The sequence below is a fragment of the Triticum dicoccoides genome, chromosome 3A, assembly GCF_002162155.2.
Source record: "Triticum dicoccoides isolate Atlit2015 ecotype Zavitan chromosome 3A, WEW_v2.0, whole genome shotgun sequence".
NCBI lineage: Eukaryota > Viridiplantae > Streptophyta > Magnoliopsida > Poales > Poaceae > Triticum > Triticum dicoccoides.
This window is the reverse complement of record NC_041384.1, coordinates 81,211,933-81,217,060: the sequence shown is the minus strand read 5'-3', so window position 1 is coordinate 81,217,060 and position 5,128 is coordinate 81,211,933.

Here is a 5,128-nt window from a genome sequence, read left to right as displayed (position 1 = left end):
ATCTTTTTTACTCCTCGAACTTAATTGAATCCTTCCCCCGCCTCGAGTTCCAACACCCGAAGCTCAGGTCAGGTGCTTCGGACCTTCAACCATGTCCGGATCCAACCTTCAAGGTTGGTGGATGCCTTCCTCCGTCACGGAGGAAGACGTCAAAAAGTTAAGAGAGGCCAGGTTTCTGACCGGCGAGGTCCCACACCGGCTGCCTGCTCAAGGGCAGGTCATTCCCACTCCCAAACCTGGCGAGAGCGTCGTGTTCGTATCTCACTTCCTCTGAGGGCTAGGCCTTGCTCTAGATCCCTTCGTGAGGGGGCTCATGTTTTACTATGGGCTGGATTTCCATGATCTGGCTCTGGATTCTGTCCTCCACATCTCGTCTTTCATCGTCGTGTGTGAAGCTTTCCTCCTTATTACCCCTCACTTCGGCGTGTGGCTCAAGACCTTCAAGGTAGAGCCAAAGATGATCGAGGGGCGGCACACAGAGTGTGGAGGTGTCGTAATACGCAAAAGTGCCGATGCCCCATGGCCAGAGGGTTATTTCTAGGAGGTGTCCAGCTTATGGCAACAAGAATGGTTTTATATCATAGCTCCCAGGGGTACCAAGTGGGTGGCTCCCCTGCTTTTCGCTTGGGCCCTCCGCCACAACTAGCGTCATGGGTCAACAAGGGGCTGGACTGGGGGCCAGTAAATGATGTGCCAATATTGCAGAGCCGCATCCAAGATCTCCTAGAGAGAGACATCAGTCTAGTGATGGTAATGCAAGTCATGTTAATTCGTCGAGTCCTGCCCTGCAAACGTCGTCCCCTCCGCATGTGGGAGTTCAACCCAGAGGGACCGCGAGTTATCCATCATTTCCTTGGCATGACGCTCGAGGAGATGTACAAATTGTTCTTCAGACCACAAATAATGTGTCCGGACACCACCGAGGATGCAGGTTTGAACTGCAATCGTCCAGATACCCAAGTAAGTAGTCCTGTAACCGAACACACTGTATCTTTATTTATCACAACATCATTCTGAAAAGTCGCTCTTTGACCAGGACTGGGTAACAAAGGCAAAGATGATCAGGTGTCCGCCCCCCTCCCTGAGGTCTCACCGGATCCTGTACTAGCCAGGATGCTGGAGCTTGCGCCTTATCACGCGCCCTTAGGGGAAGACAAAGGGGGAAGAAAGAGGCGATCGCCTCCGCGAAGGAGGATAACCGGGGGGAAGAAACTAGAATTCCCCCTTCCCAAGGAAGGAAGAGGGACGCCTCTGAAGACCCGTAGACAATGGTCTCCAAACGGGGGAACAAATCTTCGCCAGAGGGTCCCGCCCCGGGGGATACATCGGCCGCGCCATGCCCGCAAGGGGGTCAGCCCTCAACCGAGCTGTAAGTAGAAAGGGGACTTTAATAATAAAAACGTCCTACTTTGCTTCTGAGGAAAATAACCGAAATATTTATCTTGTAGTCTGGATCATAGCCCTTCTCGGCAGAGTTCGTCTTCGGGGGATCTTCTTCCAGAGATGATGGAGAGCGAAACGCCTCCCCATGCCCTCCCGCCTAACGAGGCGGGCGACCCCGAGGTGTCGTTGCGGAGGGCTTCTCCTAATCCGACAAGGCCAGAGGTTAATCCTTTGGCCGCCCGAAGTCCTCAGTATCCGGCTCTTGAAGAGAGCAACCAAAAGAGTCTGACACCGTCTGTTATGCAGTCGGACGCACTAATGGATCTGCTGGAGCGAGCGGCTATCTCAGAAGCGCATCGTACGCTAATGGATACGGTAGTTCAGAGGATTTCATCCGCCGAAAGCGGGTTGCATGAAGCCTTTATGAGTCTGCTGAAAGTACGTGAAATAGTGTGTATTTTTTACAGTACCACACACGTTAAGGTGTGTCCTATGCAGATAGTAGCCCCTGAGACTCTGGTTGCTGTCGCAAACGGCGGCAAACAGAGGATCATAGTCCCAGTTAACAATCCGGCCGCCCTCAAATGCAGGTGGCGGAAGGTCCGGTGGCTAGCCGGACTGGTGAGATTGCCGAGCTGAAGCGGCAAGTTGATGCGGCGGATGCCGACATCGTGCTTGTCAACAAGCGGCTTGACGAGGCACATGGTATGTGATTTCTCCAGTGATCGATACGTAGTAGGAGGAGCATGATTCCAGTATCTTTAATATGTTATGCCTGGAGATGGAGCTGCGGCCGTGGAGACCCTGCGAGCGGAACTTGTCCCGACCAAAGAACAAGCCAGGAAAAGTGACGTGGCCGCCCTGAAGGCGGTCGAGGAGCTGAGAGCCGAAAAGGCTGCTCATTGCCGAAGCAAGGAGGAAATAGCCAAGATGGCTGTGGAGTTGAAGGATGTCGCAGGCCGTTACGAGCTTCTCAAAAAGGAAGATCAAGCGAAGATGACGGACCTGGAGAAGGCCACGGTGGCGACCAAGGACGCCCGCTCTACAATTAGAGCGATGAAGGACGAGCTGCGTCACGCTGGGGGAAATCACGGCTGGGAAGCCCTTTATGCTGCGGATGAAGTTCGTAGATCCTAAGTACGCTCCTTTGGATCGGCTGTGGAGCTCTGCAGACGCTTATCTGGATTTGGCAGCAAGTGCCGCTGATGCGTCCGAATACTTCAAAGATCAAAAAGATCGCGAAGTGGAGAAGCTGTTCTGGTCACAATTTAACGTTCCAGCGCGTCCGCTTCCTTTGAATGAGCAGATGGCCAAATGAGCCGAGCTCCATAGGTTTCCCGGGCTCGCCATGAGGTCTGTTGTGGATCATCTATGGCCAGGAGGGCCAAGGCCGAACAATTATTTTAGTTTGGTGCAGCGGTTCCTTGGTGCTGTGCCGTGCATCGACGCTATGAAGAGGTCGGCGTGCATCGAGGGTGCGCGGATGGCGCTTGCCCGTGTCAAGACATACTGGGCGGAGATGGAAGCCACCGCAATTGCAACCCCGAGTTCAGCCGTTGGCCGAGTAGCTGCCGAGCACTACTTTGACGAAGTCCTTGAAGGCACTCGTTCGATAGAAGCTCAGTGCTAGAAGAATATTATGTTTTATTGACATGTATTCCCATTGGAAAACAATGTTTTACTGAATTGTAAAGGCTATTTTTATACTTTTGCCTGAAAGTATTATGATGCCTCCTGTGCGGCCGTATATGTATATATGTATATAACCTGAAAGTTTGCAGTCGTCGGCTTCAGCCCCCACGCATATAATGCGGGGGTGTTCGCAGAAGACGCATGTTCACACTTGATCCAACGTCTTGCTCCATTAAGGAGGTGATAGCGCAGCGAACCAGGCAATCAGACTATATTGCTTTAACACTTTCACTTAGCCATAGGAGTTTGACAGTGGGGCTACTATATGGCCCTTGGTGGCTCCGCGCTCATCCGAATACGGGGCGCGTACATGCCTGGCCGGGAAACAACCCTTCGTTAATGCGGAGGAATCCCGAAGATTCCGCTAGATCATCGAGTGTTTGACCAGTCTCGCGCTTTATCATGACAGTCAGTTTTCGGCTTTCTCTACTGAGGTGCTCGTCCGGCCGAACCAGGGCACAATCACAGTAGTTCTCCTGGTGCCGCCTTAGCCGATAGAGCGCAACGTAAGGTAGCAAAACACAGGAGCCGGGCAAACCCAATATTTGACCAAAGACATGATTCGGAGCTGATGCATATAAGGCCAAACTCGCGACGCCGAACACTCCCTAAGGTATTCGGTCTTTGAAATATATACCGGGCTTAAATGATGCCCTTGGATAATGAGCCCCTAGTGTCCAGGTACGAGCAATGTCTGACGTGGCCACATGCCAAGAACATCAGCATCCTTCTTGGTTGTATTGAGAATCCGTAGGATGTGAACAACAAAAGACAGTAAAAAAGGTTTACCCAGGGTCTTAATCTAAAGAGAAACCTTTGAACGGGTCCCTGCTGCATGATGTCTACTACACAACCTTCTTCTTGTAGACGTTGTTGGGCCTGCAAGTGCACAGGTTTGTAGGACAGTAGCAAATTTCCCTCAAGTGGATGACCTAAGGTTTATCAATCCGTGGGAGGCGTAGCATGAAGATGGTCTCTCTCAAGCAACCCTGCAACCAAATAACAAAGAGTCTCTTGTGTCCCCAACACACCCAATACAATGGTAAATTGTATAGGTGCACTAGTTCGGCGAAGAGATGGTGATACAAGTGCAATATGGATGGTAGATATAGGTTTTTGTAATCTGAGAATATAAAAACAGCATGGTAGCGAGCGGTAAAAGTGAGCGTAAACGGTATTGCAATGATAGGAAACAAGGCCTAGGGTTCATACTTTCACTAGTGTAAGTTCTCTCAACAATAATAACATAGATAGATCATATGACAAGCCCTCAACATGCGACAAAGAGTCACTCCAAAGCCACTAATAGCGGAGAACAAACGTAGAGATTATGGTCGGGTACGAAACCACCTCAAAGTTATTGTTTCAAATCAATCTGTTGGGCTATTCCTATAAGTGTCACAAACAACCCTGGAGTTTTTACTAGAATAACACCTTAAGATACAAATCAACCAAAACCCTAATGTCACCTAGATACTCCATTGTCACCTCAAGTATCCGTGGGTATGATTATACGATATGCATCACAAAATCTCAGATTCATCCAACCAACATAAAAGTACTTCAAATAGTGCCCCAAAGTTTCTACCGGAGAATCAAGAAAACGTGTGCCAACCCCTATGCATAGGTTCCCAATGTCACGAAACCCACAAGTTGATCACCAAGACATACATCAAGTGTTCTCATAAAAGACTCAATCCGATAAGATAACTTCAAAGGGGAAACTCAATTCATCACAAGAGAGTAGAGGGGGAGAAACATCATAAGATCCAACTACAATAGGAAATCTCGGGATACATCAAGATCGTGCCATAGAGGGAACACGAGAGAGAACACGAGAGAGAGAGATCAAACACATAGCTACTGGTACATACCCTCAGCCCCGAGGGTGAACTACTCCCTCCTCGTCATGGATAGCGTCGGGATGATGAAGATGGCCACCGGAGATGGATCCCCCCTCCGGCAGGGTACCGGAAAGGGGTCCCGATTGGTTTTTCGTGGCTCCGGAGGCTTGCGGCGGCGGAACTCCCGATCTAGGTTCTATTCTGGAAGT